Source organism: Oreochromis aureus, linkage group 3 (genome assembly GCF_013358895.1).
Source record: "Oreochromis aureus strain Israel breed Guangdong linkage group 3, ZZ_aureus, whole genome shotgun sequence".
Classification (NCBI taxonomy): Eukaryota; Metazoa; Chordata; class Actinopteri; order Cichliformes; family Cichlidae; genus Oreochromis; species Oreochromis aureus.
In genome coordinates this window covers 6,618,802-6,640,292 of record NC_052944.1, presented here as the reverse complement: position 1 = coordinate 6,640,292, position 21,491 = coordinate 6,618,802, and the positions used below count along the sequence as shown (strand labels likewise).

The following is a 21,491-nucleotide window of genomic DNA, read 5'->3' as shown; positions in this document are numbered from 1 at the left end:
ATCGCATGCTTATTGTCATTGCCATTGTCATAGCTGTGAATTCAGCTGATCGAGGACAAACTGCTGACTTTACTTGTTAAGTGCAATAAAAACTTGCACAAAAATGCTCGTTTGCACTGTGACTGCTCCCAGTCAAAGTTTTATGAGGACAGTAGATGCGTCGTGTTCTGACATGAATTTTAGATGTGTGTGTTTTTACCATGGTAGATATCCTGCAGGAGCCTCACCGCAGTACTCCATGCAGATCCACAGCTTGGTGTTTCTAAAGAGAGACACTCAGCTTTTATTTGACATGTGTGACATGCGTGCTGCTCTTCTGTGGCTGAACAGCTTTGCAGGCATTGGTTAAAAACAAGTACTGCATTTAAGAAGGAGGCAGACAGGCCTTAATATAATGAAGTCAATGCATTTACTCCCACAAGCACACAGTATCATGCATGAGCTGGTGGGCCAACAATGTAACTAAGAAGTAAAGGGAGTGGGAGAGGAATTCAGCAGCAGCGCGTGCACGATAAAAGTCAAATTCCACATATTTCAGTCCACCAACAATCCGAGGAATTCCACACATCAGAAAACACCCAGCACCTGTGGTAGCTCCCAAAGTAGGCCACGATGTTTTTGTGCTTGCACTCCTTCATCATGGTAATCTCCTGCTGGATGGGGGTGATGTCATCACCTGAGCACACAGACAGCACAGCGAGGGTTTACTGACTCATGACAGCTAACTTCACACAGTTACAGCAAAGCAAAGCTAGACATCTGGGAGAACTGGTAGCTTCTCCATGGAGCAAGGGATATAGCGAATCTGGGAATTTTTTTTAGTGGAAAAAAAATACTGCACACCCATGTGGTGCTCAGTGTTATCAGCTGTGTTAGATACAGTGAAATCAGGGAAGACACCCAACTGAAGAGAGCAATTCATCATGTATAAAAGCTCAGCTTCAAAAAATCCATAAAGTGTTTTAAAAAGTGGAGAGGGGATTGGATCTAAAAGACATGTGGTGGGTCTCACTGTGGAGAAAACTTTCTTAAGGTTCTCAGCATTAACCAGGACAAAGCTGTCCAGTGTCTCCTCAGGTACAATCGAGCCCTCAGATGTGTTTAAAATCATATCACGAGAAGATAAAATATCACATCTGATGGTGTTGATTTTTCCCCTGAAGTGGTCTGCAAACTGCTCACAGAGTGAGTCTGTGGGGGTTCTTTGGGAGCTGTTAAAATCAGGGTTAAATAACTGATCTATGGTGGAGAAGAGGTCCTTGGGATTATTTTTGTTATTACTGATTATTTTGGCGAAGTATGAATTTCTTGAATTCCTTAGTGTATTATTGTAAATTTTAAGTTGCTCGCAAAGTATTTGATAGTTGATTTCATTTTTATTTTTCCTCCATCTCCTTTCTGCTGCCCTGCAATTTCTTTTGAGTTTTTTGACTTCTTCGTTTCTCCAGGGTGATACACATTTTACGTTAATCTTTTTGGTGGTGAGTGGAGTAACGGAGTCAAGGCTTTTCTTCAGTTTGAGGTTAAAATGATTAAAAATAAAATCACAGGGTGCAGGTAGAATCACAGGGGGGCATTCGTCTAAAACCCTGGTAAAATTTGCAGCCACTTCAGAGGTTAGATAGCGCCTCCTCACAGTTCGCACCGAGGTCTCCCGCTGAATAAAACCAGTGATGTTAAAAAACACACAGTAGTGGTCAGAGACAGCCAAGTCAACAACAGAGGACACACTGGTGGACAGCCCATGTGTTGTCAGGGGAAAATTTCCCAAATAGAAGGCTGCCAAAGTAAAACAGAGATACAGTGAGACAATATAAACAATCATATGTACATGGGTGAACATCTCGAGAGAGAGTCACACAGTACTAATACTATAATATGATAATTTTAACCGGTGATTTTAATCTGCACATAGATAATCCTTCTGACCCTACATCAAAAGAATTCTTAAACATTCTTCACTGTATGGATCTTACCCAGCACGTCACGCAGCCGACTCACAACAGAGGACACACTCTGGACCTGGTCATCACCCATGTGAAAAGATTTTGTTTATTATTCAAATATGCTTTGCTTGTGATTGTGTAAACTCTGAATGACGATTCACCCTGATAAAACATGAAGCCTTGCCTATGCTTATCAAATGCCTGTGAAGACAAGTTCCTGTGTAAAGAGGAACGGAAAATGCCATAAGCAGACGTTTAGTAAAAAGTACGGACAGAATGTTTAGAAAGATATGCATTTGTCAGTTAAGCAATATATATTCTGAGAACAGGCGGAGACTGTCTCCGTCTGCTGTGTAACCTACGTGCCTATATAACCTGCAATAAAGTACTTTACTAAACGTCTGCTTAAGTGGCATTTTCCGTTCCTCTTTACACAGGAACTTGTCTTGACCCCCCACCGAGCGAACACTAGAGGTTGGGGAGGACCAGAGTCTAAACTTATCACTCACTTTAAGGAGATGTTGGTGGGTCTTGGATTGGTTCAACCTTCTTTGTGTGGCTTTGATGAATCCACGAGGGTCGTTCAGCAATCTTGCATGCTGTGGGTGTTGTGAGCAGGACCTGGAAGAGACTGTTTTGTCTTTTGTTGCTGAGCCGTCCAGAAAGATGTCTGTAAAGCCTGGTTGTGGCAGGCTATGTATATCTGCCCTTGGTTTTGTTTCCTCATCTAGTTTATGCAGGCAGCTATGTGTGTCACCATCTGCTTCTGTTGGGGGCAGGGTGCCTTGGTTTAGCTGACCACACTTTTCAACAGTGATGTGTGACTGTGAGAGCAGGATGCCTACATAAGACAGTTGTCTTGCATGTGTTAAGTATGTCAGGTTGGCTTGTAGTAGTATAGAGGTTACGGCGTGCGGGACCTTCACTATCAGAGAGTGTCCTAACACAATGTCTGCCGACTTTTTGATTGCCTCCGCGGCTGCTGCACATACCCGTACACATGTCGTTAGGCCTGAGGCCACTGAATCTAGTTCACATGAGTGAAAGGCTAACGGTCGTTGTTTGTCACCAAAAGCTTGGGTCAATACTGCTTTCATATAGCCTGAGCTGCCATTCATATGCAAATGGAATGGTTTCTCATAGTCTGGCAGTGCTGTTTTGTTTTTCTGTACCTTTACTGCATGCTCTGCATGTTGTAAAGCATCAGCTAGACTTCCGGTATTTTGAGTGACCCAATGTTTATCTACGTGGGCGCGGACCTTTGGGAGGAGGCCTTTTAGAAACGTGTTTTTTAGTTGTTGTTCGAAAGGGGTGTTCACGCCCTCATCATATTCTAGACCTGAGTTTTGTCTAAAGACTGGTCGTAGTCTGTCTAGGAAGTCAGAGGCAGACTCGTTTTCTTTTTGCTTTGTTTCTCCTACTTTTTCGTAATCTGGCCTAGGCGCTAATGTTGTTCTAATTCTCTCGTAATTTGGGTTTGGCGCCTGAATTAACGGAAATTGCCCTAACGGGCCTGGAGGCCATGGCGGTGGGTCTTCGCGGGTCATTAGGTTTAGTTGTTGTCTCGCTGAGACATAAGGGTCTTGTGGTTTTACAAAGGGATTTTTTGAAACAGGGGAATAAGGATTTGGGGGGTATGGTTTCTCAGTATCAGGGGGACCCGGGGCTGAGGGAGGTGGTTGATAAGGAGGAGGATTGGTGGTTTCGGTAGGTGGCTTTTCGCTTTGTTTATTTTGCTTTTTGTTTCTTTTCTCTTCACGCTTCTTACTTTCCTCCTGCCATGGTACAAAGAAACTTACGTATTCGAACATGCGCAGGACTTTCTTTTTACCACTAGTCTTTTCTATCTCTGCGTGTAGGCATTTACTTAATTGCTGTATTTGGCCAGGGCTACAGTTCCCCTCCCAGGCGGTGCAGTTTGTTTTTTGGGGATTTCTCCACCTATTTGTGCTTATCTGTCCTGCACCAGGGCATTTTTTCTCTAACCATTGTTCATCTGCAGTCAATTCGGGTTTTGTTGATTTATTTCCCATATTTAATTTTGATTTATTTTATTTTATAGTTCTTTGTTTATTTTTTATTTATTTTATTTATTTCTTTATGTATTTAGCGCTTAGTAGTACACACACACACCTGCGGCGCTTTCGCTGGCACGAGAACAGAGAGAGGTGGCTGACACGCCCTTCTACTTTTGAGCTATTCTCAAAAGCGGTGTCAACTTTACGTGATAAAACACGACCTTCCTCTCGATTCACCAGTACTTCAGCAACCGACAGTAAACAAATCAGTGGAATTGTTCAGCCTCCTTATTGTGCTGTAGAAATCAACTTATTCCACCAAAAAAACAATAAAAGACAGACAGTTTTAACGCACGTTCACAAGCGTAGTGCTTCCAGCCTTTCTTAGGCGAGCGTTCACGCTACCAGCTTAGTGCTTCCAGCCTTTTAAACTGCGGAATGAGTCCATGCAGGACTACCAATTCCATCTTACAGGCGAGTCTCTGACTTCCAGCCTTTCTTAGGCGAGCTCAATATTTATTTTACTGCTTCCAACCCTCTGCGGGCGAGCTGACTACCAGACCTCAGGACGAGCTTAATGCTTCCAGTCTGTCTTGGACGAGTCTTCAGTTTCGTTTTCGTTTTTGCGCAAACCTTTATTATCTCAAAGTAGTCTGTCCTACCTTGGCGCTGGTTTCTTCAGACGCACCTGATCAGCCCCCGACGGTGCGGACCGCTTGTAAAACGTTGCAACGTGGGCTTCTCGTACCGACGGGACCTGGTGAGGTGCTTTCTGTGAGAGCTGCTTTAAATAGGCCGTCTCATCCGGCTTCGAAGGACCAAGAATTGTCAGGGGAAAATTTCCCAAATAGAAGGCTGCCAAAGTAAAACAGAGATACAGTGAGACAATATAAACAATCATATGTACATGGGTGAACGTCTCGAGAGAGAGTCACACAGTACTCTTCTTTATTGCAGGTTATATAGGCACGTAGGTTACACAGCAGACGGAGACAGTCTCCGCCTGTTCTCAGAATATATATTGCTTAACTGACAAATGCATATCTTTCTAAACATTCTGTCCGTACTTTACTAAACGTCTGCTTAAGTGGCATTTTCCGTTCCTCTTTACACAGGAACTTGTCTTCACAGGCATTTGATAAGCATAGGCAAGGCTTCATGTTTTATCAGGGTGAATCATCATTCAGAGTTTACACAATCACAAGCAAAGCATATTTGAATAATAAACAAAATCTTTTCACATGGGTGATGACCAGGTCCAGAGTGTGTCCTCTGTTGTGAGTCGGCTGCGTGACGTGCTGGGTAAGATCCATACAGTGAAGAATGTTTAAGAATTCTTTTGATGTAGGGTCAGAAGGATTATCTATGTGCAGATTAAAATCACCGGTTAAAATTATCATATTATATTTTGAATGTATGTTTGTTAAAAATTCTGAGAATTCCTTGATAAAAGCAGCACTGTCTTTAGGTGGTCTCTAAATTGTGACAGATAAAACTGGAGGGCTGCTAAAAACAATAGCGTGGAATTCAAAAGTGGTAAAATGATCAAATAAAATTTGTTTGGTGGTGAGTGTGTTATTGGTTAAAGATGCAGTCCCACCACCTCTCTTACCACTTTTAAGGAAAAAGAGAAATTAAAATTTGGTGGGGAGGCCTCAGTGAGAACAACTGGTGCAGCCGAACCCAGCCATGTTTCAGTTAAAAATAAACAATCAAGTTTATTATCTAAAATTAAATCATTAATAATAAAAGACTTATTCAACAGAGAGCGGACATTTAAAAGTGCCATACTAATTGAGACTGGTGGATTTTTGACAGTAGAGTTCAATAAAGTCTGAGATTTTTGAAGAGGCCGGAGGTTATTAATGTTTTTGGAGTTACTGGATTTATGATAATTGTGTTGCTCTCTGTTTGTGATTATGACGGGTATTGTGTTGACTGTGGGAGAGAGAGGTCCGAGTCCAGAGTTTCGTGTATTACTGTTAAAAGTGGAACAAATGTAGGAGCTGGGACCAGGGGGACATCAGTCAGTGGAGGACAGATCAGCGGGTAGTGTCGGTTTGGGGTAATGACAGGGCCGTGTGCGGGAGTGTTGTACGCCAAATACCAAATTGGCGGACAGCAAATGGCGTCTGCCAATTTGGTATGATAATAATAATTTTGTCTTCAGGGAATCATTTCTCTGTAAAACAGCTTCTTCTGAAACTCTTGTTACATTTCTTGTTCATTGTTTGCTGGTTTTAGAAAAATGTCATCGTCTCTGTGTGAACTTAAACTCTACATGTGGTGTCAGCTATAATACGAGCTCTAGAGTCTAATAACGATGCTTTTATTATTGTCTGGTATCCAACCTAACCCTGGGCCTCTGGCTGAATGTGAAACACCAGCAGATGTTAAAAACTGTCTGGGTTACACGTGCATCACGTCGTGTGCTTCCTAACATGGATATGATTGGAATCTGGGCCTGTTCAACCGGTGCTGGTATCATTGTTGTTTCTGAGACTTTCCAAATCTTTACTGGATAAAAACGTAGCAACTGATGGATTTAACATTTAGCGCTCAGACTGTCCCAGAAAAGGCGGAGGTCTGGAAGTTTATGTGAAGCTCTGTCTTGCTGCTCAAGTCTTGTTCTCTCGATCTGCACCTCAGCGATTTGAAATCTTGGCCTTAACTATTGATCTGTTTGGAAATCAGACTGTTGTTGGCTGCTATCAGCCTCCATCTGCTTCCCCCAGCACATCACCGTCTCTGGTTCAACTTTTATCTGAACTGCATTTTAATGACGTCTTTCAGATGGATGATTTTCATTGGGACTGGCTTTCTTCTGTGTCTGATGATTTTAAGGCACGCTGCTTGTTTTTAAAACTGACTCAAATTATTTAAAGCCTCACACGCCTTGATCCTAAACACCCAGATAAATCTGCTCTTATTGACCTTTTTTAATCAATATGCTGCGTAAGTTTTCCACATCTGCAGTTTTTGCCAACGAGCTGAGTGATCACTGCATAGTTGGTGCTGTGAGAAACACTAAAATCTCACGCTCCGAGCCCCGCATCAGCTTTAACTGGGGTCGATAAACAGGCTGACAATGTCAGTTTGGGAATATTTACAGGAGAGTTGTGTCTACTTTGTGGACAGACACGCCCCTTTTTGCCAGGTCAGGGTGAAAGGTCGGGACAGGCCTGGTTTGGTTCAGTACCGGCCGATCTCCTACATGAGAGAAACCTGGGCAGGAAGTCTGGCTCTGATGCTGATTGGCTACGTTTCCATTAGCTGTGTAATCAGATTACTGCCTCCATCATCAAGATCCAATGTGACTATTTTTTACTTTAACGGCTGACATCCAAACGACCGTAGGAGGTTTTGGCAAACTATAAAGTGTCTCTGCCAGCTGTGACTCCTCAGAGCTGCCTCCTCACTTACATATCGACTCCACTCCTGTGTCAGACAAAACTGAAATGTTGCTTTAACAAACACTTTGTTGCTTCTTGTTCTTTGTTCAGCACAGTATCTGATGGTAAACCTCTTGCACACAACTCTGCTCGTAGTTCCTGGTTACTGAGACCTTTTCCTTCACACCTGTCACAGTAGAAGAGGTTTGTAAGGCTTTGAACAGCCACAACACCAGAAACTCGGCCCGTCCTCACAATCGTTCTCCTTCCTTCTTGCACTTGGCTGCAAATATCATAGCTGAGCCAGTGTCTTATATTTTGAATCTTTCTCTACAACAGAAGGCTTTACCACAGATGTGGAAGCGTGCCTCTGTACTCCCCCACTGAAAGCTGGTGATTCTTCAACAGTTAATAATTACAGGCCAATTTCCAAACTCTGTGTCTCATCTAAGGTTCTTCAAAGGCTGGTAAATAATCAACTTCAAAGTTATCTGGATGAATATATGATTTTATCTCCCTTCCAGTCTGGTATTAGGAAACTGCTTCGATAAAAGTTCTCAAAGACGTCTATGAAGCGCTGGATGCAAAGAACTACTGTGCTGCTCTTTTTATTGATCTATCAAAAGCCTTTGACACTGTCGACCACAACAAAAAATCTTCTGGCACAACTTCACCTACTTCCCAGCTGCGTGGAGAGGATGAGGATCTAACAGCACAGGAAGTCCAGCAACACTCAGTAGCAGCTGCTCCCAGTCCCTTGGTTTATGAGCTGAGCTGCTGACCACAGCATTTTATGTCATAGATTACTGGAAATAGGCCTTTTAGACCGAGCAGCTGGCTGGTTCTCTAATGTTCTTGTGGACATCAGCAGTGCGTTCAGCTCAATGGTCTCTCTTCCAGCTTTTTAAATGTCACTAAACGAGTGCACAGGGTTCTGTCCTGGGCTACTTATGTCAACGGTGTGGCACAAAATCTAGATGCATCTGTTCATTTTATACCATCAACATAGTTTTCAAACCATTACAGCTGTTGATAGTATTCAGTCTCAGCTGGCTCAGACTGGCTTTAAATGTAGAAAAAACCAAAGTCATGTTGTTCACAAACAGAAAGAGGGTCCGGCTTTATTTCCTTCTCCTGTATCTGCTCAAAGTATTTCTATTGAAACTGTGGCCTCGTACACATACCTCGGTATTGTGATTGATGACAGTCGTTCCTATGAGCCACACATTGAACATCTAATAAAGACACTGAGGCTGAAGTTGGGCTTCTCTTACAGGAACAGATCATGTTTCACAGGAAAAAGCTTGTTGCTGCCACCTTTTTTTTACCTGCCCTGGATTACAGTGACATGATTTATATGAATGACTCTGCTCGCTCTCTTCATCTGCTGGATTTTGTCCATCATGGGGCATTAAGATTTATAACTGTCTGTAAACCTTTAACACACCACTGTACTCTGTGTTCTCTGGTTAACTGGTCCTCATTGGTCTTACACAGGATGGTCCATTAGTATCATTTTATCTATAAATCTGTTTCTGGTTTACTGCCTCCTATTTATCAGAGTACATGTCAGGCAAACAGTTTAGTCACAGCCTGCAGTCTCAGGACATCATTACATTCACTGTTCCATCAGTTCATGCAGAGCTTGGGAAGAAGGCGTTCTCCTTTTCTGCTCCGTCTTCATGGAAAACAGAACCGAAGGATTTAAGGCTCTCAGTTGATTTCACTTGCAGACTTCAAAAGACGTACACATGTTTTTGTGAAACCATCTCTGGGAACTTGTTCTCGTTTTTAATATGACTGAGCACATTATACAAACTTTTCTTTTATTGTTGTAATTATTATATGTTTGTCTGGAACAGGTCTCTCTTGTAAATGAGACGTTGAGTCTCAATGAGCCGACCTGTATAAATAAAGCTTCAATTACAAAGTCCTTTGTTTAAAAGTTCCTTCAGCTGCCAGTGGGACGTGCTGTGTCTCTATCGGTTGCTGAGCCTTTATATTGTTAGTTAGAAACTACAAATATAATGGCTCACTGTATTTCAGAATCAGAGAAACTTTATTAATCCAGGAGGGAAACTGAGTTGTCATAGCAGCAAATATACAAGAAACAACAAGCACTCATATAAAGTGAGTGTAGAAACAGAGTTATGATAGATAAATATTCAGAGAAATATAGGTATAAATATACATACCAGTATAAAAGGATAAGTATGTGTGCAAATATATTGTGGTGTACAAAGTGACAGGCTGCATTGAGGTGTGATTATTTCTGTTCCACATGTGTGGATCTGACCCAAGTGGATGAATTGAAGAGTCTGAAGGCAGCAGAAGGAACGATCTCCTGTAACGTTCCCTCAGACAGCGGGGTTGAAGGAACCTGTTGCTGAAACTGCTGTGCAGATTGTCCAGTGTATCATGGAGGGGGTGAGAGTCATTGTCCATGATTGACAGCAGTGTGTCACAGATCACCTCCTCCAGGGTGGAGAGCTTCATGCCAACAACAGACTGATAAAACATAGAGAGCAGCTGCTGCATATGTTGAAGGACCTCCTGGGGGTGGCTGTAGCTCAGGTTGTAGAGCGGGTCACCTACTCACCGGAAGGTTAGTGGTTTCATCCCAGGCTCCTCCAGTCTACATGCCAAATGTCCCTGGGCAAGATACTAACCCCATGTTGCCCTCCGATGCATCCATCGGAGTGTGAATGCGAGTGAATGTTAAATAGAAGCACTAAAAACCTTAGATAAAGTGCTTGTGTGAATGGGTATGATTGGGTGAATGCACAAGTTGTACAAAGTGCTTTGAGTGCTCAATGAGAGTAGAAAAGCGCTATATAAGAACCATTCCATTTACCTTTTACCATCTGAGCCTTCGTAGAAAGTAAAGCTGGCTCAGACCCTTTTTGTAGGCAGCGTCCATGTTGGCAGACCACTCCAGCTTGTGATCCAGATGAACTCCCAGATACTTAAAGGATTCAATTCAATTCAATTTTATTTATATAGCACCAAATCACAACAAAAGTTGCCTCAAGGCGCTTTATATTGTACAGTAGATACAGAGACAAAAAACCAACAATCATATGACCCCTATGAGCAGCACTTTGGCAACAGTGGGAAGGAAAAACTCCCTTTTAACATGAAGAAACTGTGGGATTATAATATTACCTTATGCCATGTTATACCCCTAATTAAAGATTGTGAAATTATTATGTAGTTTCGTTTGCATTATTCTCCTGAATTAGAAGAAGGTGATAACTATTACATTTGTTAAACTGATTTGTATCACATTAGACTGCTGATTTATTGTGAAAGAATGATATTGTTTTATGATGCATTATACTGCTGAGTTAGAGGAAATACTGTGTTTAGAGCATCATGGCTTTATTCGTCTGATTAGAACAGAACATACCGGAGAGGTTTTCTGCCCCATCTCATCAGGAGGAGATAGAACAGGGAGCCAAGGCCACTTAGGCGCCGTGTGAGAGAAAGAATGTGAATGTTTAGGCTTTTACGACTAGGTGGGGGCCACTAGAGGCTATAAGAGTTTGAGTAATGCTCCATCATTTTGAGATTTACAGCTGATGTTGCAGCGTACATCTCCCACACGCGTGTGTTCATTAAAAATCATCGTTTGACTTAACTCTTCTGGACCATTGTTGTTTTTGTGCTCATCCTCAATATTTAAACCCTTTTTTAACAAAACCTCCGGCAGAACCAGGCTCAGGGAGGGGCGGGGCCATTTGCTGTGATTGGTTGGGGTGAGAGAAGGAAGACAGGACAAAGACATGCTGTGGAAGAGAGACAGAGATTAATAACAGGTATGATTCAGTGCAGAGAGGTCTATTAACACATAGTGAGTGAGAAAGGTGACTGGAAAGGAAAAACTCAATGCATCATGGGAATCCCCAGCAGCCTACACCTATTGCAGCATAACTAAGGGAGGATTCAGGGTCACCTGGTCCAGCCCTAACTATATGCTTTAGCAAAAAGGAAAGTTTGAAGCCTAATCTTGAAAGTAGAGATAGTGTCTGTCTCCTGAATCCAAGCTTGAGATTAATTAATATATGATAGAGCCCAGAATATGATATTTTGAACCAACTTTGAATAATTAAAAGAACAATCGATGAACATATTAGATTATTGAGGCGTAGCAGAGAGAGGTGTTTTCCTTTTCTGTCCTTTACAGGAGAAGATTCCAGAACCACAGCAAAACCACGAAGGTGTTGGTGAGAATCCAGGACCCAAACCTCTCAGAAAATGTGTTGTTTAGATTGAAAAAAGATTAAAAGCTTGTTAGACAGAGGTTATAATGTGAGCGTAAAGTAATGAAGAGTAATGAGAGGGAGTTTAGGAATAGTTTGTAGGATTTCTATGTTATGTAAATTGCCCAAACACAGTGTTCAGGCGGATATGCTCCACCCGTTAAAGGGGCGAAGGGACAATGAAGTGAGGAAAGCGGGTTAACTGTGTAGAGATCGTTTCCATAGAGTGACAAAAGTAATGTTGGACCTTTTTACCAGGACAAAGTTAATTATATCTGTTTTTAGTTCACAGTAGTTATTGAGGGAGTCAGTTAATTAGGTTAACTCATAAAATGAGTTCAAAAGGTGGAGACTGTTACCAAATAAATATATATTCTTAGTGCTTATTTTCTGATTATATTGTTTTTTGTACTTTTTAATAAAGTCTGTGAGAGAGGTCAGAGGGTGACAGGTCGCCTAGCAACAGAGGCTTTAGTAAGGGGAGGTTAAAAACAGGAAGTTTAGTGCAGAGCTGCAGAGGCATATTAATAAAATACAGGAAACCAGACAGAAAAGCAGAACTAAGTAACACACACATTAGTCAGAGCAGACGGAGTTGTTTTGATGGAAACTGTGTGTGTCTGTGTGTGACCTATAGCAGAACTATGTTACCCATTCTGGCTTCTAATGCTTTCAGACCTGAGCGTGTGTTAGTGGGTACAGGTCTCCATTTCCAGAAATGTACAATAAAGATCATTTTTTGAACTTGACCGCTCTGAGTCGGAAGTCTTTCTCTGTTGCCAAAAGAATTCATAAGAACGCAATTTAATACCTGAATTTATATTTCTATAAATATAAATATTCTAAATTTCAATTCAATTTCATTTATATAGCACCAAATCACAACAACAGTCGCCTCAAGGCGCTTTATATTGTACAGTTTAATTTCCAAAACTTGCATATGATCTTCAGTTTGCAGCTGGACTATCACATAGCAGCTGGAGCAGTCTCCAATGGAGGCCAGTCCACTGCTGCCACCTGTGGCCAAGTGCCATAGCCTACTACTAGATGAACTTGTGACACACATCTGCAGTAGAGGCTGAGTGGCTGCTCTCACACCTGGAGCATCCAAATCGACCCACAAACACGTTGAAAGATGCAACGCCATCAATGTGGATTGTCCAGAGTGAGAGACCTCTTCCTCTGACCCCTCCCAAACCCTCAAACCCTCCTACCCACCTCGACATACAAACTCTGTGTGGCTTCACGTGTTCTGTTGATGTTTACATGATCGAAATAACTTGAACACAAACAAACAAAGAGAAAGGAAAAAACTACAAGTCCCAGCATCCTCTGTGTTTGGGGCGCAGTAGTGAAAGTGAAAGCAGGAGGAGGAAGGTGGAGCTGAGGCAGGTGAGTGTTAACATGAATATGTTTCTTCTTATGACATAAAATAATTCCACGCTGTTCGTGTCTGTGGGTGAAACGTGAGGCCGGTCGGCTCCTCTGAGCGCTGGTTTCCTGTAAGTAGAGAGGAAGTGAGTTTAGCTGAGCCTCCGTTTAGTGTGAGAGAGCAGGAGGAGAGTGAGAGCTGTGCTGAGGCAGGGTGAGTGTTAACACCGCTCTGACATTACTGTGTCTCTGTGGCGGGAACAACAGGCTCCGTCAGTGGAGGCAAAAATAATCAGACTTTGGTTTTTCAAAGGAAACAACTTTATGTCGGAAGTTCCCGCACGCTCATTGGATCACGATGTGTCAGTCTCGAGCTGCGGATTCACAGAAAGACCCGCCTTTATCACGGGACTTTAAAAACTACAATGGCGACAGAAACTCCGTGAGTGGCGTTCAGGCTGACGTCATGAAACTGTGACGTTTGAGCCACTTCCTGTTCTCAGTCCCAGCGTCCTGATCACCGAGGTTTCTGTTGCTCTGATATCTGATATTGATTATATTGGTAAACAGGCTGTAGCATAAACATCAGGTCTGTTCTGAAAACTGTCTTTATTTTTTCAAAGTAAGAGAATATCTGTGGTGTGATACCGCGGGCTCATGGGCTAAGGACTTGGATTGACAAGCGCAGATGATTGTGTTGTTTCTTATAAATGCTTATAAACATTTATAATTCTTTATTCAATCATCTTCCGGAAGAGAGAGTCCTGCACAGCCCAACGGCAGTTGCAGGATCTCTAACATTAGAATCTAAAAATGTGTCTCATTTAGGTGTTATTTTGGTACTTTACACGTCACACAGTTTCAACAACTCCTTATATGTTACTAGTTCCTCTTTTTCTGTCTGGCTTCCTGTATTTATTAATATGCTTGTATAGCTCTACACTAACTTCCTGTTTTTCAGTCTGGCTGAGCACTTAGTTTGTGAGTCAAAAGTGGCCTTGCTTTACAAACCTTCATTATTAAAGTACATAAAACAATATAATCAGAAAATAAGCACTAAGAATATATTAATTACATGACAGCTTCCAGAACAACAGCACCTCTGAGTGTGTGTGTTTACCTCCCAGACTAACTCCACCCTGACATCAAGAAGATGGAGGAAAAGGATGGAGCAGGATCTGCAGCATCCAGCTGTGTGTCTGTGAGGAGTGACTGGTCCAAAGAAGAACCTCCAGAGTTCAGTAATGAACCTGCAGCAACAATGTAAGAGAGCTGCTGACTCATTTATTCAGTGTAAATAATGATTTTTGATGCAATGGGAGAAGAAAAATGACAAAAACAATTTTAAAAATAAGGATTAAAATATTACAAACTATATTTTTGAGTTTCCTGATGTAGTACAAAAATATATGAACATAACTGTATATAGGACAGATATTCTACGGTTCTTTTAGGCAGCACCAAAAAACAAAAAGACTATTTTTAAGCTGTCTGGGGTAGTGAGTCAACATGTCACACTGGGTCAAAGGTCAGGGAGTAAAAGTGTGTTTTAAAGGAGGTTTAAAAGCAGCGAGTGAAGGAGCCTGTCGAGGTAAATCGTTCCATAACTGATCAAATTGAGTTGGTGGACCTCTGTGTGAAATCAAGCATCTGGTTCACAGAGAGGATAACCCTCAAATGGGCTGTACAACATTATATAGTGAGACAAAACAGAGATTATCGTAGCCATCGCTCTCTCGCATGGACGTGGCAGTCTTGCTGTCTGCTGCGAATCCTCCCCGTACCTCCGTGACCTCGTCTGGTATCTGCTCCCTCCTCTGTAAGAGACAGTAAAGGAAAACACGTCTCTGCCTAGTCTTAAAAATCTAATCTTATCATCCATTGTTCTTCTAGGGCCTCTTCTTCTTGTGGCCTCAGCTAACTGCTAATATTTAAATGGCTAACATTAACATGTGTGCCAGCCAGGTTAACATTTATGATGAACTATGATGAATTAACTGATGTTGAAACTGGAGCTTTACTGACCTCTGAAATTCCTCCTAAAGTGTTATTCAGTGTTGTGACAGTCAGCTGCTTCAGCTGCTGCTGGGATGGGCTGTGGCAAAGAGAACAGAGAAAATCAAAATCAGAGTTTTTCTCTGGATTAAAAGCAAGGAAACAACAATATATTCTACATGGTGAAACTGATGGTTTATGGTGTTTGGGTCTGTTTTTCTGTATTTATGCAGATAAAGTGTAAACTCAGATGAATTATACCATCAAATGTTAAAGGAAAATATCAGGATGAGTGTCTGTGAGCTGAGAAGGACGTGAAGCGAGCAGTTTATCCCAGAGCTGAAGCTGCTCTGTGTGCAGAGATGAGCTCAGATTCCTGCTGTGATTGATCAACAGTCACAGAAATGTAGACTTGTAGTTATTACTGCAGGATGGTCACAGCAGATACTGATAAACATGGATTATGAGAATGGATGATCAAGTTTCTCACTCTCTCCTTTAAATCTCAGTTTTTTTCTTCTTCACAGTTTATCTGTTAATTTATTCATGAATAACACTGAAAGAGTTTCTGTTATATTTCCTCTTGAACATCACCTTATTAGGGTGGCATTAGGAAATAGCCCCCCTCCAAAGAATGAATAAATGAATGATGATAATAATAAAATGATTAAAAAGCAGAGCTCAGAGTGGTAGATGGTCAAACATGGATCCACGGGTGGTTCAACTGCATTTGGTGACGTGACTAAAGCAAATCTTTCAAATAATCCCACCATCAACGGGATGTTGTCTCCTTTACTACGGTTACTTTACTTGGTCACCGTGTGAATTTCTTTGAAATGAACCAAATTCTTTTATTTGTTGGTTGTTGCATATTTAAGCTCTACAGTCAGGAAAGGAGGAGATGAGGCCTCAACAATGTTGGGTTGTAGCTGTGGTTCAGGTTAGAGTGAGTGTCCATGGAATAAATGTAAGTCAGTGAACTGGAAACATGACTGTGTTCAAACTTTTCCTTTTATAATGAGTCTAATCAAAGATGCACAGAAGTATCTCCACTTTGACTTTTCTGTGTCACCATCAGAGCTTCTGCACAGTGTGGAGAAAGATCCAGAAGCAGAGCTGGACTGCAGACAGCCAGTCAGAGCAGCTGTGTACAAAGTAAGACTGAACATCTGTCTGCTGATGGACTCATTTCTGAAAACTGGACTTCTTGTGTTGTTCAGACATTGAAGAGTTTTCTTTCTCTTTAGTCTCATTGTTTTTCTTTCTTTCAGCAGATGTTGGTCTGCAGGAGGTTTTAGATGAACATAAGATCAGTCTGAGGAGGAGATGTGAACGTGTGACTGAAGGAAGTGATGAAACAGGAAGTAGAACCCTCCTCAACAGGATCTACACTGAGCTCTACATCACAGAGGGACAGAGTGAAGAGGTTCATACCCAACATGAGGTGAGGCAGCTGGAGACAGCTTCCAAGATGGACGCCCTCCATGACGCTCCAATCAGGTGCCAGGACATCTTTAAAGCCTTCCCTGACCAACAGAGACCCATCAGAGTGGTTCTGACCAACGGCGTGGCTGGTGTTGGAAAAACCTTCTCAGTGCAGAAGTTCACTCTGGACTGGGCAGAGGGCTTGGAGAACCAACATGTCAGTGTGGTGGTTCTGCTTTCATTCAGAGAGTTGAACCTGATCAGAGATGAGCAGTACAGTCTTCTGGAGCTGCTCCATGTTTTCCATCCAACATTACAGAAGGTCACAGCAGAGAAGCTGGCTGTCTCTCAGCTTTGTTCATCTTTGACGGCCTGGATGAAAGCAGACTTTCATTGGATTTCACCAACAGGAAGCTGCTGTCTGATGTCACACAGAAGTCATCAGTCAGCCAGCTGCTGACAAACCTCATCCAGGGAATCTGCTTCCCTCGGCTCTCGTCTGGATAACTTCCCGACCCGCAGCAGCCAATCAGATCCCTCCTACATGTGTTGACAGGCTAACAGAAGTACGAGGCTTCACTGGCGCCCAGAAGGAGGAGTACTTCAGGAGCAGATTCAGTGATGAAGAGCTGTCCAGCAGAATCATCTCCACATGAAGACATCCAGGAGCCTCCACATCATGTGTAGTATCCCAGTCTTCTGCTGGATCACTGCTACAGTTCTGGAGCACATGTTGACTACAGAGCAGAGAGGAGAGCTGCCCAAGACCCTGACTGACATGTAGTCACACTTCCTGCTGGTTCAGACAAAGAGGAAGAAGAACAAGTACCATGAGGGACATGAGACGAGTCCACAGGAGCTGACGGAGGCTGACAGGGAAGTTCTTCTGAAGCTGGGGAGGCTGGCGTTTGAACATCTGGAGAAAGGAAACATCATGTTCTACCAAGAAGACCTGGAGCAGTGTGGTCTGGATGTGACAGAGGCCTCGGTGTACTCAGGAGTTTGTACAGAGATCTTCAAAAGAGAGTGTGTGATCTTCCAGAAACCAGTCTACTGCTTTGTTCATCTGAGCATTCAGGAGTTTCTGGCTGCTGTCTACATGTTCCACTGTTTCACCAACAGGAAGACAGAGGTGCTGAGGGACTTCTTTGGGAAAAAGTATAAAGAGTCCTCTTTGGATGATTTCCTTAAACGAGCCATGTATAAATCCCTCCAGAGTAAAAATGGCCACCTGGACCTGTTTGTTCGCTTCCTTCATGGCCTCTGTCTGGAGTCCAACCAGAGACTCTTAGTAGGTCTGCTGGGTCAGACAAAGATCAGTCCAGGAACCATCCAGAGAGTCATCAACAACCTGAAGTGGATGAACAGTGATGAAATCTCTCCTGACAGAAGCATCAACATCTTCCACTGTCTGATGGAGATGAACCACCTCTCAGTACATCAGGAGATCCAAGAGTTCCTGAAGTCAGAGAACAGATCAGAGAAGAAACTCTCTGAGATCCAGTGCTCAGCTCTGGCCTTCATGCTGCAGATGTCAGAGAAGGTTCTGGATGAGTTGGACCTGCTGAAGTACAAAACATCAGAGCGGGGACGACAGAGACTGATTCCAGCTGTGAGGAACTGCAGAAAGGCTGGGTGAGTCCAGATGTGATCATTAACATCATTGATCAGTGTAGGTTAGTAGTTTAACTTTGAAAATAAAATCAGATTGTAAGCACAAAGTGTTTGTGTCCGTACGCTGCAACCTTCCACACCATCCTTTATTGTACAGACTCAGCAGCAGCTCCATGGATCCCAAATCCAAGAGTGGAGAACAGATTTGAAGTGTGTCACATCCATGCAGTCACAGCTGTTTCCACCATGTTTTCACTGATATTAATCCTGTTCAATGACACGTTTCATATCAGTGAATATGTTCTTTAGGACGTCCACTGACATGTTTAAGTGTCCTGCTGGAAATCACTCAAATCATCCATGAAATCCATGAAAAATCCTTTTAGTGTTTCTAACTTCACCCTCTGTCCTCTCTCTCTCTCCATCCTCCTCACTGCTTCTTTCACTGATAATCACACAAACATCGTATTCAGCTACAAAATAACACAATAATATCATCTGATGATCAATATTAGAAGAGCAGGATCCATATTTGATATCAGAGTAACACACTGCTTGGTTATGTGCAGTCATCATCAGTGACTGTGGGTCAAACAGTAGCTCTCTGATTGGTTGCTGACCTTGGTCACCTGTCCACTCTCACCTGTTTGTGTTTGCTCTCTCTTTGCTGTCTCCATCCTCTCTCTCCTTTCTCTCCCTCTCTGTCTTTGTACCGTCACTCAGGTCCAATGGAAACAGTGACATTTACAAACCAATCAAAGACAAACTGATCCATGTCAGGTTATAACAATATTCAAAGTGAATACAGGCTGCTGCTGGACACAGACAGGTAACATCATTTTGACTTGCTGTCACCTGGATCTGGACTCATAAACACTGAAGCCCTGAACAGGAATACAAATCATTTTCTGCCAACTAGCGACACACCAGCAGATAATGGCTCAGAAAGCTAAAATGAGCCAATCATTTCTGTGTTTAGTTCCCCTGAAATCAGATCTGATATCAGCAGCTCTGAGTTTGTTCATCATTATTGTCCAGTGATGAGATTTCTGCTCCGTTTGGTAACAGTCAGCAGGTTTTTCCTGCGTGTGGACGTGAACAGTCGTACCTGACAGCAGGTAGCAAACAGAGATCATCTTTCCAGCTGGAACTCTTCACTGAGCTGAACTCATTCAAAATGTTCTGGAGTCAAAACAGGAAACAGTCCAAATGTGTGTCTTCACTCTGACTCTGGATCAGATCTCAGTGACAGACTGTGGACATTATGGAAGCCTAAATGTGACACCATCTTCCTCCTTCATCTGCAGATTAAAGCCAAACAAAGATTCTCATTAAAAGTCTGCAGGTCTGAGAGAGACTCAGTCGTTGTGTCATGTCAAACACAGTAAGAGGAGCTGAAGCACAGATGTGAAGAGCAGATTCATCAGATTATGACCTCACTCTGTTTTGTCTTCATATACATTCAGTCTGTGTTTATAATGCAGATTTTCTGCTTTTATAATAACACATTTTATATTTTCTGTCATCACAGACTGACTCGGTGTCGACTCTCAGAGTCTCACTGTGAAGTTGTGGCCTCAGCTCTGAAGTCCAACCCCTCCCATCTGACAGAGCTGGACATGAGTTTCAACTACCTGCAGAATTCAGGGATGAAGCTTCTGTGTGCTGGACTGGAGAGTCCAAACTGTCGACTGGAGACTCTGAGGTGAGTTCACTGACTGCGGCTGTTGTTGTTTTTCTATATCTCAGGTCTTTGATTGATGTTTGAAACTTTCTTTAGTTCCTAAATGTTCAGGATGTGTCTGAAGACAAATGTGAAGAAGTTTGAGTGCTTTCAGAAATGTTGTGTCTTTCCAAACGACTGAACAACAGTTTTTCCTTTTGGCTCCAAACAGAAGTGACAGACTTGAGCAGGGTTCATTTAAAGGCTGACAGAAGTGGAGTGGTGACGGGAGATGTTTGACAGGACAGTGTTTCAGCCTCCACAGGTTCATGTTGTGCTCCATCAGTCAGTGAAGATGAAGTCAGTGCTGATGAGGCTGTAGAGTGTGTGAGGGATGTGAATGAGGATGATGAAGATCTGATGATAGCAGATAAAAACAGGCTGCAGAGACTTTGAGCCATACAGGGCACACAGTGTGTGTACAGAACAGCTGAAATCATTCTGGAGGCCTCACTGGAATATGGAAGCATCACAGTACAGCTTCACTAAAGTCTCTGATATGAGATGAGAAATGAAGCAGCCAGAGCTTTTTCATGAGTGGAAATCCACTGTGACTGTGAGCTGCTGCTACAGCCTCCAGATTAGCCAGCAGCTCATCCTGCTCAACATTTTCTCACCAACTTTAATGGAAGTGTGATGTTTTCAGCTGGAGTGATGGTGAGGGTGGCCTCCCTCTCCTCTTCTTCTCCTCTTCCTCTTTCATTTGTAAAGCCACTTCTGCTGCTTTCATTCATTTGAAGTCCTGTAGCTGAGTTTGGGAGAGACTAACAGCCTCGGCAGCAGAGGGGAGAAAGGCTGTAACACCACCACTTTACTCTGTTCTACCTGTCACATCATTTTATCAGGAAACAAATATGCTCATGTTTTTACTATGTTTGTCTTGAAGATGGAAGAAGATCACATGGTGCTTTTATTATTGTGTGTTGGTTTGTTTCCTGTCTCTTGGATGGAGCCCAGCTGTGCGTGGCCCCTGGGCCTGTGGTCAGAGTGTGTGCTGGATAATCCGGCCCAGGATGAGGCCAAACTGACACGGGATGAAATGTCTGTCACATAATTGAGCTTAGTGTAGTTTCATTTCTGCACAATTTAAAAACAACCAAAACTTTGTTCTGTCTTTTCTATGTTATACTGTAGACTTTCTTTGATACTGTGTCCAAAAGGAGCAGCTTTTACTTTGAATGGGAGCCGTCTCTGTTTCCTCTTCAGGTTGGATGATGGAAGCATCCAACCTGAAGAGGTTTTCTAAACTTCTACATTCTGAACCTTCTTCAGCTCTGAACAGATGATGAAACACTGAATGATTTCAAGCTCACACTTTGTCTAATAAACTTACATCTTTCATTCTTTATACAGATTGGAGAGCTGTGGTTTGTCAAAGATCAGCTGTGATTATCTGGCAGCAGCACTGAAGTCCAACCCCTCCCATCTGAGAGAGCTGGACCTGAGTAACAACAACAACCTGCAGGATTCAGGAGTGAAGCATCTGTGTGGTTTCCTGGAGAGTCCAGGATGTGGACTTGAAACTCTGAGGTCAGTCAGCATGTTTTAGTTGTGCTGAGATGAATATGATGTGAAAGTTGTGCTGACACTAAACTGCAGACATCAGGCTGATATTATACTGATCCACACTGAGGATCTTCATGGTAAAGTCTGTTTTCTTCTTCTCTGGTTTAGTCCATTGACTGCAGCAGAACAATGTTCACATTTCAAACAGTGAGACTCAACGTATGGCCCATGCCCACACG

General features: G+C 42.6%; 1 long non-coding RNA gene and 1 pseudogene across 2 annotated transcripts; one reads left to right on the top strand and one right to left on the bottom strand.

Annotated features, from left to right (window-relative positions):
• The window catches only part of LOC116333505, a 31,592-nt pseudogene extending 29,555 nt beyond the window's left edge, over positions 1–2,037 (bottom strand).
• Positions 2,038–12,959: 10,922 nt separating this feature from the next.
• On the top strand, positions 12,960–16,310 carry LOC120438836. 2 transcript variants are annotated; one of them, XR_005612192.1, is made up of 4 exons: positions 12,960–13,010; positions 14,117–14,252; positions 16,063–16,139; positions 16,256–16,310. It is a non-coding gene; the product is annotated as an uncharacterized LOC120438836 (long non-coding RNA). The 2 variants fall into 2 exon arrangements; XR_005612193.1 differs by lacking the exon at positions 12,960–13,010 and adding an exon at positions 13,017–13,203.
• The last annotated feature ends 5,181 nt before the right edge of the window (positions 16,311–21,491 follow it).